General features: G+C 39.0%; 1 pseudogene; it reads left to right on the top strand.

The window, feature by feature from the left end:
* The first annotated feature begins 542 nt into the window (after positions 1-542).
* LOC114686865 lies at positions 543-1420 on the top strand (annotated as a pseudogene).
* The last annotated feature ends 12636 nt before the right edge of the window (positions 1421-14056 follow it).

The raw sequence follows: 14056 nt of genomic DNA, 5'->3' as shown, positions 1-14056 counted from the left end.
TGCCACTTAACCTTCATAGTTATTGTTTTTACTATATATTAAATATTCTATTACATAAGAACAGAAACATCCTCATTGTGGAGATGCATATTCATTTCTATGTTTAAATTTCAGATGAAATAGCTATGGGCTCCTTCACACTGTTGCAAGAGTGGTTAAAGCCATTTTGTCTTCAACACGACTTGTAATTAGAAGTTCATCTTAACATTTAAAACCCAACATCCATTCCATTTGTACTCACTGGATATTGTTTCTACAACAGCAACTTGAACTTACTCTTAACACTGACATTTCAAAACAAATTTCTGCAAGTAGTTGCAATAAATATGTACATTTGAAGACTTCAGCAGTTTCACTGAAAACATATTTTTACAAATATTGTTGACAAAATAATTTTGCTAGTCAAGTCCTGTTTCGTTGCTACAGTCTTGAACACATGTAATTTTCCCATACAAACAACCACATCTCAAAATTTCAAGTCACCATTTTGCTCAGAGAAGTTATTTTTACAACTGTTTAAGGAAAAAGTTTTAAATGACAGAATGGACCACAAGAATTTGTTAATAGGGATAGTGTTCTTACTTCAGAGTACAGTTGGTATTCTTGGGAATTTCTCTCTTCTTTCCTGCTACCTCGTCCATTATTACACTGAACAGACATTAAAGACCACAGATTTGCTTCTTACACACCTTTTCACAGCCAACTCCTTGATCATTCTTTCTAAAGGATTTCTCTATACTATGGAGCTTTTGGAATTAAAGATTTCATCAATGATTTTGGCTGTAAATTTCTTATGTATATTGCAAGACTAGGCAGGGGAATGTCCATAGGCACCACCTGCTTGTTGAGTGTTTTCCAGGCCATCACCCTCAGCCCTGGGAACTCTTTTGGTTTGTGTCTTAAAGTCAAAGCTCCAAAGCACATTGGTCTCTTCACGTCCCTCTGCTGGATTCACTACATGTCAGTAAATATAATTTTCCCTATGTATAGATATACCAAGGGGAACAGCAATAATCTGACACGTAAAAATGACATGAGATACTGCTCCACTTCAGGTCATGATGACTTTACAAGCTCATTATATACAGCACTTTTTGTTCTTCCTGAAATTTTGTTTTCTGTCATCATTGTTTGGTCCACCAGCTCCATGATTATCACTCTGTATAGGCACAAACAACGGGTTCAACATATCCGCAGCACCAGTGTTTCCTCCAGAACATCCCCTGAGTCCAAAGCCACCTGCCGGATAATGGCCCTGGTGTCAACATTTATAGGTTTTTATGCCCTCTCTTCCATCTTACAAGGTTGCATTGCTCTCATATATAACCCTGGTTGGTGGCTGATGAACATTACTGCAATCATTTCTATGTGTTTTCCCACTTTGGGGCCCTTTGTTATGAGCCATGATTCACAGTGCTGATGTTTTACTTTTCAGGATTAAGGAATCCAAAAATCTCACAATGTTATTACAGGTATAATGATTGTATGGTCTCCTTCCCGCTTCATCTAAATTTTCAGTTTCTCTTTTTATATAAAACATCAACATACAGCTAATGCCACAGCCATTAGTCTTCTTAATGTGCCTTGTGTTGGATTTTAAGTTGTTGAAACTACTATCTATAATATCATAGCAGATGTGAATGAAACATGCTGTTCTTTTGTGAGTAAATTGTACTCTGTCTTTATAAATAATAAATCCACTTCCATGTGGCAAATTGAATAATGTCAGTCCTGGAGACTATGTGACCAAGTAATACACTCAATAGGGAACTTTTCAGAAGAAAACATAATTAGGAATAATTGTGCATATTGTTGTGTAATAACTTTTTTAAAGTTATTTATTTATTTACTTATTTATTTATTTACTCTATGAGTCTTTTACATCATGTATCTTGATCCCATTCATTTCCATCTCCCTTTGCATCCACCCTCCACCCATGAACCTGCACACAATAAAAAAACAAAATTTTAGAGAAAAAAGAAAAAATTAAACGGGGGGGGGGTGAGGGGAATTAAAAATCTTGTTGAGGAAATTGCAGTGTGGTACAGTGAGTCAACTGTAAAACCCTTTGTCCATATATCTTTACTTGCAAGTATTCATTGCAACTCATCATTGGTCTTCTTCAAGCCTTCTGGTTTCTACTATACTATTGATTCTGGTGTGCACTAGAAATCTTTCTGGGTTTCTTGTTGTTGCCCTGTGTTGTAGAGATCCTGCATGTTTGGGTCTACAGTTCAGGTTCCTATATGTGATATGGCAGATCATAAAAGGGGTGGATATTTGGGTGGGTCAAGTTCTAACCCTTGGTCTGAACCTGGGCAATTGTAGGGTTAATCTGCCAGATGCTTGATGGGGAGAACTCGCCCTTGTTCACTACTTAAGGTCTGTCTCACCCACATCTCCACCGATAGGGTTAGGTTTATTGTGTTGATCAGTTAAGGTGCATGGCCTGCTCTTTGGCTCTTGTGACCTCACAGCCAGCTCCCACACTTGTTCCAGGTGCTGGGTTGTGGTCTTCTTTCCTCCACTCATGCTGCCATGGGACAGATGAGGAATGTGGGCTCCAATCCCATACTACTTCGGGGCTGGCTCACCCACACCTTCACTAACAGGGTTGACTCCAACTATACATCCTCTACATGCTAAGTTTCACAGAATTTTAGGCCAATAACCAAATCATTTATCCTGTCAGAATCCCTGTTCTCCAAAATACTGAAACATTCTGCATTGTGATACTGATTAACTGGTTCTGTAAAGATGACAGTGCAGCCTACAAACTATACTGACTGGGATTTAGAGAGTATTAACTCCAACTTTACAGATTTTCAGAGATTTACCTACTGGCTCTTTACTGAATAGCAGCTATAATTATTTTCAAAGTCAAGGAAACTTTGAAATTATTCCTCAAGTCATCAACGTTTATTGCCGGGAAGTATAAGATGCTTGCAAGGGAAACAAAGACATTTACTACTCAAGAAAATTCAGGAAACACAAGTACTCTGATACCAACTATTTTTTAATCACTATTTTCAATCCTGGTATTGGGTACATGCAATTGAAGAGTACTCTTCACTTGAGGATCTTAAAGGAAAGTCAAACCTTTAAAGGTAACTAGTAGCAAAATTAACACTACTATTGAATTATGGAGAAATGTGAGCTTTATTTTATAGAACTGCAGAAGATTTTTTTATCCTTCCCTCAGAAATTCACATTGAACCAATGTTCTAATGAATTTGTTTAAAATTCTCATAAAGACAGTTTCCAGAGTCCAGCTCCAGCAGGGTTTTGAGACACAGGACTGAGGTGTGAAGTCACATAAAAATGAAGTGTCTGACCATCAGTTGTATTTCAAGTAGAGGGTATCAAATAACTCAAGCCATTTTTATTTATACAAGTTTTAATGCATTCAAGTGTGAGCCATTCTAATACATTTCTCTTTAATCATTTCCCAAGAATCATTAACAATTACCCATTTTAGTTTATTTTCCTCTTCCCCACTCCCTTAATACCAATGACCTTTACCCCATCATTAATTTTTATATTACAAGCCAATGGTTATATCTAGCCAAACACATCTTACTCATACTGTGCCCTCGCTGGCAGCAAACATACAGTTACAAAAAAGAGATTCAAGCTTTTTCATTACTCCTTAACAATACTTTCATATTTTTGTAATCATCTGTGCTATAGGATGTTGGCAAATGTGTTGCTCTGATTGGTCAGTAAATAAAACATTGATTGGCCAGTGGCTAGGCAGGAAGAATAGGTGGGACTAACAGAGAGGAGAAAAGAAAGAACAGGAAGGCAGAAGGAGTCACTGCCAGCTGCTCGCCAGGACAAGCAGGATGTGAAGATGCTGGTAAGCCACGAGCTATGTGGCAAGGTATAGATTTATGGAAGTGGATTAATTTAAGATATAGGAACAGTTGGCAGGAGGCCTGCCATGGCCATACAGTTTGTAAGCAATATAAGTCTCTGTGTTTACTTGGTTGGATCTGAGCGGCTGTGGGACTGGCAGGTGACAGAGATTTGTCCTGACTGTGGGCCAGGCAGGAAAACTCTATCTACACAGCTGAGTATATGATGCCATATCTAGAATATTATTTTCAGGTGTAAGTTAATTTCTAAATAATCTGTCTATTACTTTTATATGGACAACATTTGTAATCCTACTCTTTATACATTCTCAAAATTGTAATGATTATCTAACTCTAAACATTTGAACAAAGCTTCTATTCTTCCTAGCAGTTTCTACATGTGCTTTTACTTCCCACGGAACTGGGAATTTTAACAGAAAAAACATCTAACCATTCATTTCCTGACACCAGAAGGATGTCTAACCATTCATATCCTTTGCCTTTTCCTTATGTGTCCCTATAAGTTTTTATTGTCTTCTTTTAAGAAATTGTCTCCCAAGTTCTTAAGTTCTTTGGAATATAGTTATCTTTTTTTTAAGTACTTAAGTAAGCAAGACTGATTAACCTTAGTGAGTTACTCCTGCTTACACAGGATGACTGCAAAGGCAGCCAAAGGTGACCAGAGAAACTGGTTCCCTTGGTAGGCATCAGAGAGGCTTAATTTCTTTGTGGAAACTTTTAGAAAAATGATCAGGTTTCATTCCCGGTAAACTCAGCTATAATCACAACTGACAAAGCAAAACTAAGCATGACCATCAGAATAAGCATAGAGAAAGTTAGAGAGGCCTTGAGCCCAAGAACTCTCTAGGATCAGTGCAGGGGTCTGCAGCAGCACTTCCACAGATCACAGCCAAGTGGATGGAATTCTCCAAAGGACCTTGCCTCAAGGAAGTTCATTTCCAAAATATTTATGCGATATTGCCAGGGGTGATAACATGGCTTCTGCCAGACAGTAATTGGGAAAATTGTAGGAAAGTAATAAATATACATGATCCATACACCTATGCAGGGACACTTGGCTTGGTCTGGGAGGGGGGGGACTGGTCCTGGCTGGACTGAGTCTACCAGGTCGATCCCGGTCCTCGGGGGAGACCTTGATCTGGAGGAGGTGGGAATGGGGGGGTGGGATGGGGGGAGGAGGAGGGGGGGCGAGAGTGGGAGAACAGGGGATTCTGTGGCTATTATGTTGAACTAAATGATGTTGTAAAATAAATTTACTTAAAAAAAATATACATGATCCATACATTTTAAAAGTTATCACATGATTTTAACCATGGCCCACAGCAGTTGAACTCCAGCAAAGCCACCACCCCACACCACATGGCTGGGTGGGCAGAACTCAGCCAAATAAGGACCAGGGTTTCTAGCCCTGGCCCACCAGTGGTTTCAGCAAAGCCCTCACCCCATGCCATGCAGCCAAGGTAAGCAGAACTCAGCAAAACACACCAGCCAGGAGTCTGCCTATGGTGCAGGGCAGTTGAGCACTATAATGATTTCTCTTTGTTATGAGGAGGCATGGCCCAGTCCAGTGCCAGGGTGAACCTTAGTGGGACAAGGAGACCCACACACAGGCCTGGGTGGGGCTGTCTACACCAGCCTCAGAGGAGAAAAAAGGGACTCACCTGGTACATTACAACACCAGCAAGATGGGCACTGTTAGAGTGAGCAGAGGTATGTTATGACATCTTATGGGAGAGAGACAGAATGGGAGAGGGTGGAGAGGGGGGTGTTCAGGTCCTGTACAGAGCCATATCTGAAGAGATGGGAGAGGAAGGGATTGGAATGAGATGGTGAGGCAACTGACCTCTTGACCAGTGCCAACACATAGGAAAGCAATTCCAGCACTCTGTCTGGGCAACAGAGCAGAGATGACCCGGTTGATGAGAGTATAGCTGATGCAACTCTGAGAACCAGAGCATGGGAGACCTATCCCCATCCTTCATCTGACAGAGTAAGGAATCCAGCATTGCAAAGAGATACCAAAGGAGTCAATTCTCTCTCAGAATTTGATGAAAGTTTGAACACAGGTTGAGAGCTGCTGGTAACAAAAGGCCACTGGAGACCTTGGAACCTTTGTTACCATAGTAATGGCTCTGTTCTTTATCATCTATTCTAGGAATGTGCTATGGCCTTGAGGGTTTTGAAACTTGTCTCGGGATTGCAAGGAGTCTCCTGTTAGAAACATATGGACAGTCAAACAAGACAGGAGCTTTTCATGAGAAAGGAAAATAGCTGTATTTAGAGCTTACTTAGAACAATAAGGAGTCTTGGACTAAAAGAGCACTGTGAGTATACTCATTCCTTATCCCTCAGTTAGATTTCCTCTGAGGCTGTAGAATCTCCTTTGAACTCTGCGTGAAAGCTTATGAGGCTGGGCCTTAAGGGCTTTCATTAACAGGTATATGAGGTTAATGTTATAAAGATATAAACAAGCAAATGTTTGTCTAGCTTTTCTTTCACTAACCTACACTGCTTGGTAATATGACCCATGAATTTACAGCTGTCAGACAATTGTCTTGTTCCACACAGTCCTGAGGAGCTACCATCCAACAGATGCTCTGTCAATAGGAGGGACTGTCACTGTGGATCCTGCATTATGATGATATTTTATTTGTACTGAAATGTGATTTTATTTGTATGTTAATAAATAAAGTTGCCTCGGGGTCAGAGATAATAGCAAGCTATAGCAGAAGTCTGGCAGTGGTAGCACATGTCCTTAATCCCAATCACATGACAGGCAGATCTCTGTGTGTTCAAGGATACCACCAGCATGGAAACACACACCTTTAATCTCAATACCAACCATAGAAGACCTGGAGGTCTGTATAGAAGAACAGTGAAGAGAAGTTCATGTACTCGGGTTTACAACCAATGAGAAGGCAATAAAAAGGACAAACACCCAGGAAGTAGGTCTCTTTTGGAGAGGTAGGACAGCAGCCACAGTGAAGGGTAAGGTTTTTAATCTCAGCTCTTAGCTATTGCTCTGACATCTTGGCTTTTAACTCTATATTTGGCTCTGTGTTTCTTATTTAACAAGACAGTTACATCTACACTGCATGCTTCAGCAATTTCACAAAACCTTGAGAAACTTCACTCCAGTTTCCAATGACAATGACAGTTTGGCTGTTGATTAATCCACATAATTTCCCTTCAAGAGGCATGGCTTCAAATCCCCAGCCTGGGGCAAGACAGACCCCTTCAGCCATAACCTAACAGGACCCTGCCTGCAACTTTGTTTGCTCACTGTGCCTCAGGATCTTTGAACCTTATCATAGTTGTCCTCTACATGGTCCAGGAAATAGGAGATCAGTGACATTAGTGATGCACTAAAAATCTTTTGATCGTGACAAAGGCATATCAACATATATTCTCAGGAGTTATATCACAAGTCATTGTGGGCCATGATGCAATTACAGTAGTTATCAATTGATAATTCAGATGTCAACCCACCAGATGAGTGGTTCACTGATGGAGGAACCCTGTCAAGCAGAGCTTACAGGGCCACAGACTGAGAAAAACTGTTGCTCCTGTCTGTAATTTCACTTGTGTAAAAACAGCTGTGATATCTCTCCATTACAATGCCTTTTTATGTAATGTATATATGTAATCCCATGATTATGTCTCAAAAATATGCACATACATATTTGTGGCTGGTCAGGAAGATGACTTCTCATTTAGCTGTATAATGTTGATGAATAGAAACATTAAATTATGGTTCATAACTAGATCTATTGTTCCATGTGGACTATAGACGTTTAGAAACCTGTTCTCTATTTTTAGCCTTATTGACAAGGCAATTAGGCTGGACAAAGCATACTTATGGATATAAGCATGGATATGGATAGATTACAGATGGAACTTCTACAGATATTATTCATTAATGGAATTGCAGATGTCTGACCTTGCTTGGATCAGAGGATTTATGGCAAACTAGGGTGATATTGCAGTTTTCTGACCTTGTGTTACCAAATCCTTCAGAGATTACTAGCAACTCATATTGCTCTAAGCTTTCTCTGCCAACCCCACCATTATCAGGATTGCAGCAATTCCCCTGTTCTGACTCACTGTGAAATAAAAAAATTATACAAAAAGAGCACTTAAAAAGAGGGGTTGGGGAAAAAAACTCTCATCCTTCACAAAGATCTCTCACATCCTTGAGACCTGCAGTGTCCTACCAGTGAGGTCTCCTGAGAAGCCACTAATTCTAATGTCTCTCTCTCTTTCTAACACTTCCAGGAGGGCCTGTCTCTTGTTTCTCTCTTAGTTTATTACCTTTTCCTCATGAGTAACTCCCAAATTATTCTCCTTCTTAACTGCTGTTGTCATTATGAGGGTCCCTCAGAGAAATGCTTCCCAGGAGTGAAGGAATGATAGATTTCTGTAATAATTTCACACATGGACCAAGTGCTCTTCACTCTATTGTGTTCTTTATTGCTCCATGTTCTTCATTCTTCCATACTCTTCCTTCTGCTGTTACAAATTGCATACACACACACACACACACACACACACACACACACACATCCATTCATTAGCAACTTGTTAGGAATAAAAAAGTTTACAAGGCAAAATTCTCAGGGTCCCAAGCATTCTTTGTCTCACATAGCAAAGATTTGGTATGCTTAATTGGTGGATGACACCAGCTGAAGCTTGTAAAAGTTCCAGCTTTTCTCTTAAAAAGAGCTGCTTTAAGGATTATAAATGAAGGAAACTAAACCATTGAGAGAGCTAAGGAAAAGGTAAGAAGTATGTGTACTTTTACATTTCTAAGTTTAATTAATAATGTAGGCTAGTATTTTGTAATCAGTAAGATTCAAAAAGGCAAAGATTCAGAAAGCACTACTTTCTCCCATGCCAGAGAATGCAACTTCCTGGGAAACCAGGTAGAGTGAGTATACATGGCAACCTTCATAAACAAGGAGAAAGCAAACAGTGCAGATCCATATCAGCAGTTTCACTGAAAGCAGGCTGCATAAAAATGGGAACATTTCAGATCTAAGAATACATTTTTTTGCCCTGAAATAATAGTCTCAAATCCTCAGGAGTAGATGTAGATGTAACCAACTGTCTTATTAAATAAGAAACACAGAACCAATGCAAAGAAGAAAGCAAAGAGATCAGAGCTAAGAGCCTTACCGCCTGCTGCAGCTAGCCTCTTAAGCCAAGAGACCGAGACCTCTCTAAAAGAGACCTACTTACTGTGTGTTTATCTTTATATAGTCTTTCTGTTCTGCCTTATCATTGGTTGTAAACCCAAACACATGACTGCCTCGTCACAGCCCTCCTGTATGTACTGTCCTCCAGGTCTTCTATGGTATTGAGATTAAAGGCATGTGTCTCCAATACTGGCTGTATCCTTGACCACACAGAGACCTATCTAGCTCTTCTACTAAGTGCTGGGATTAAAGGCGTGTGCCACGAACACCCAGCTCTGCTATGGCTTGCTATTAGCTCTGACCCCCAAGCAACTTTATTTATTATCATACAAATAAAATCACATTTCAGTACAAATAAAATACCACCATAAGTAGATCCAGTAACTTTTCTGTTCAAAGCATTTGTCTCATAACTCTGGCAGCTGGGAAAACTCTTCTCAGTGTAATGCTGCATCCCTTCTAGATTGGGTTAGATCAATTTACTGGTTAACTACCTGTTATTTATAGAACATCCAGGACTGAAGGTAAACAGTAAACTATGCTTAGATCTTGCATCAAAAGATGGTATTTAAGTTGTAAACAAAGCATTAATTGCTATTTGAGTCAGAGCAGGGGAGCTGCTGCAGTCTCTATAATGGCAGAGCTGGCAGAGGAAGCTTAGGGCAACATAAGTCACTCTTAATCTCCGAGGGACTTTGGCTAAACAAGGCCACACACCTACAATACTGCCCTCATTTGCCATAAATGTTCTTAAGGGCTTTGATACAAACAAGGTCAGACACCTTAAATTCCATTCATGAATAATATCTGTGGAAGTTCTATCTGTAATCTCTTCGTAAGTATGCTTTGTCCAGCCTAATTGCCTTGTCAGTAAGGCTAAAAATAGAGAACAGGTTTCTAAGTGTCTACAGTCCACATGGAACAATAGATCTAGTTATGAACCATATTTTAATATGTTTCTATTCATCAAAATTATACAGCTAAATGAGAAGTCATCTTGCTGACCATCCACAAATATGTGTGTGCATATGCTTGAGACATAATCATGGGATTACATATATACATTACATAAAAATGCATTGTAATCGAGAGATACCATAGCTGTTTTTGCACAAGTGAAATTACAGATATGAGCAACAGTTTTTTCAGAGTCTATGTCCCAGTCAGCCCTCCTTGACAGGGTTCCTCCATCAGATAACCATTTGTCTGATGATTTGACATCTGAATTATCAATTACTAACTTGTAAATACATTGTGGCCCACAATAGCTCATGACATTGCCCTGACACTCTGTTCTTGACATGGTAGTTCAATTGTGGCCCATAGACAGTTAATGTTCCAAGTAATTTTTGAAAGTCATTTAGAGTCAGCAGTTGATCTCTCCTGATTTGTACCTTCGGGGATGGAATTTTTTGTACACCTATTTTATATCCTAGGCAATTAATAGAATCTCCTCTTTGAATTTTTTAGCATCAATTTGTAATCCCCAAAAAGGAAAAAATTTCTTTACTTCTTCAATCATTTTTCATCAAGTACCTAGATTTTAATATCTTGAAGACATCATTCATAACATGGTAAATTATAGATTGAGGAAACATATTACAAATTATTTCCAACAGCTGCAGAACAAAATATTGGCAAAGGGTGGGGATGTTTAACTTCCCTTTTGGGAGAATTTTCCAACAATATCTCTTAATGGGCTGAGATATTGTAAGTAAGCACCGTGAAGGCAAATTTTTCTCTCTCCTGTTCTTATAAAGGTATAGTAAAGAAACAGTCTTTTAAATTAATTCCTATAATAGACCACCATCCTTTAGAGAATACAGAAAGCAAGGTAATTCTGGGCTGTAAAGAGTCCATTTGCTGTATTTATAGCTCTTGGATCTGTTATCATTCTCCATTTTCCAGATTTCTTTTTAATAACAAGTACAGGATAATTCCAAGGACCGGTAGATTCTTCAATGTGTTGAGCATTTAGCTGCTTCTGTACCTGCTGTTCTAAGGCCCATAATCATTCTGATATTAATGACCATTGTTTCACCCAGACAGATTTATCAGTTAACCATTTCTAAGGTAGAGCTGTTGGCACCTTTGAAAGATCAGCAGCTGTTGTGCCCTGTTTATGTACAACCAGAATGGTTGGTGATTGTTTTTTATAGTACCTTTAAATATTTTTCAAAGAAACATATATTGTAGTCTGAAAGACCAGCTTCCAGGCTGCTACAGAGTAATAAAGAAAATGCCACAGAAGAGCAAGTTTTTGTGGCTAAATTTCATGTGACAGTCTTAGGAAACTAACACACAGGTTCTGATTGTATCTCTATTCATTTCCTCATGCTGCTGAATTTCCTCTCTATTTTCTCATGTTGGCTTCTCTCATTGCTCCCTCTCTTGAGTCCTTTTGATATATATATATATATATATAAATTTCAACAAAAACTTGTTCAGCAAACCCCAAAGTCACATAAAGGCCACATTACAATTAAGTGAAAATTATAGAAACCATGACTTATATAAACATTTTGAGCTAACTCCCTTCAATTACAGGGTAGCTGTAAAGTACTGAGTCTCCAGGAATGTCCACAAATCCTCTGAGATAGCCTTATGTCTTTTAGCATAAGTTCAAGTCCATAAGTTCCAAGATACTATGGCATAATAACACCTAAATCTTAAAATGTACTTTTTGTCTTGTGTATAGCTTCTAATTATCTAAGAACAACTGCAGTCTTCATTAGGGACTACAAAGTCAAGTTATTTTCTGTGGCTTGGCTAGTTTGAATAAATTTTCACAATTTGAAGTCAGGAATGGGTGCATGGACTTAATCATTTGCTAGGTAACAATAATTGGTCTATCTTTTTTTATTTACAACCTAGCCAGATAGCTCAGTATGTCTTTGTGAACTAGACTGCTATTTCTGGGAATGTGTATCTTAACACCCATTAACAAGGTATATGGTCTTATTCTAAAGTTGCTTTGAAGCCTGAAATCTGCTGTCTTAGAGCTGGAGAGATAAAACTGTTTTCTTAGGTCAGCCTGAGCTATGATAGAAAACAGCTTTTAAGTGTGACTCATAGGCATGATTTGTAACAACAGATCTAGGTTTGAAAAATATCCTAGTATTATTTCTATTCATTACAATTATACATCTTAAGAAAAAATAATCTTCCTGACCATCCATAGATATACATGTGCCCAGTAGATGGACTAAATTCATAAGATAAATACACAGGGAGTGGATGAGTTTCCTTACCATACACATAGCAGCAGCAGCAGGCAGGGAGACAACAGAAGTAAAATACACTCTGGAGTCTGCATTCTCCTAAGCCTTGCTTAAATGACACATGTCTATCAAAGTGATATTTTTCTGGTGGACTGACATCTCAATTTCAATTTTCATTTGGTAAACCTCTGATAAGCCCATTTTTACAAGCAAACATACATTAGTTTATGGGTTTTTTCTTAGATTGGAAGAATGTTAATCTGGGTATTACACTGCTGTAACAAATCACACCTCATAAATGCATTGCTGTGTTAGCCACATATGGCTTTAATTTTTTTTCTCTGTTCTTATGGTCTTATACATTTGATTCATCTTCTGCTTTGTTTAACCTGAAATAAATTTCCAGTCACTAAAAGATGAATATTTACCTCCTGAAGAGACCAGTTTGGATGCCAAAATTCTCATACATTTATTGTCACATCTACCCCGATGTCTATAAGACCCTCAATTACAATATCATTTATTATTTTTAACATTGACCTTTGATCATTTATACAAGTTTGCCAAAATATTTGCATTACAATTTCCCCTGAATTGTTTGTTTTATGTTCTAAAGCTGTTACTATCATCCAGAGCAGTATGTTTTTTACAATAGGCTTTAGGTCTTTTAATTGCTCTGGGGAAGAGGTTCCTCCATGATGACAGGGAATGATTGAACAAAGTATGACAAGTGAGTCAGTGAGAGGTCTCCCAAAACATTTCCTTATGGCAAAGGGTTACCTTGTCTGTCCCTTGTTGATCTGAATTCACTGGTCCAATATCAGCCTTTGCCACAGCTTCTGCATACTCCAGAAGACAGATGGCTTCTGTCTGGATAATTCCAAATCTGATGATGATGACACTGAAGAGTGAAGATGTCTGTTACTGCATAGCATGTCTGGGCAGAGACATGTGGTACACAGCTTGGCTTATAACAGCTGTCACTGATTATATGTCAGCGCACTGCAAAGGAAGTCCAGTGGAGGTCAACAACTCACTGGGAAAAGGAGCCAATGAGTCAGGCATTGAAAAAAGACAGAGGGGAACATTCAAAAGCATCAAATGGGACCAGTGGGAAGTGAAAGCACAGAGCTGCCTGAAGGTAGATTTTGCTGGTGGTGAGGGGATACCTCTAGCACTGTTTGCAGCTCAGAAACCTGTGTAATTTGAGACTTGTGAAGATTGCTACATAGAGGCTGCAACAGGAAAATTCCAGACCTGCTCATAGTGCTTGGGAGAAAAAAGGAAAAGTCAGTGGCACAAAGAATCCAGAGGTGCAGCACCCGCACAGAGCTCTGGAAGTGCTGGTGGCAGCAAAGCCATGGGCAAGTAGGTATTTTGTGAAATCATGGCCCAAAAGTTGGATGCCAGATGAAGCATTAATCTAATTAATCTTACCATTAAAAAAATCAGGAGTCATATAATAGGGTAAAAACTTGATATATCAGGGAAGCAGGGTAGCAGCCACAGTAGCTTTGTAACTCTTTGATTCCTCACACCAAAAGGGGCTGAGATCCTCTGTCAGCCCTGCCTTACCACTTCCTGTCTCCTCTCTTTACAGTCCTCCATACCATGATCAGCTAGTGGCTATCTCTGCCATCTGACACCCAGAAAGCTTTATTTGTAAGAGCATAATCAAAGTATCACACAAGAAAACATCACAAGCACTCATACACAAGCATATTGTTCAAACAGAGTCACACAAAATAAAAAAATCACTTT

This window comes from Peromyscus leucopus, chromosome 1 (genome assembly GCF_004664715.2).
Source record: "Peromyscus leucopus breed LL Stock chromosome 1, UCI_PerLeu_2.1, whole genome shotgun sequence".
Classification (NCBI taxonomy): domain Eukaryota; kingdom Metazoa; phylum Chordata; class Mammalia; order Rodentia; family Cricetidae; genus Peromyscus; species Peromyscus leucopus.
This window is presented reverse-complemented; position numbering and strand designations above follow the sequence as displayed.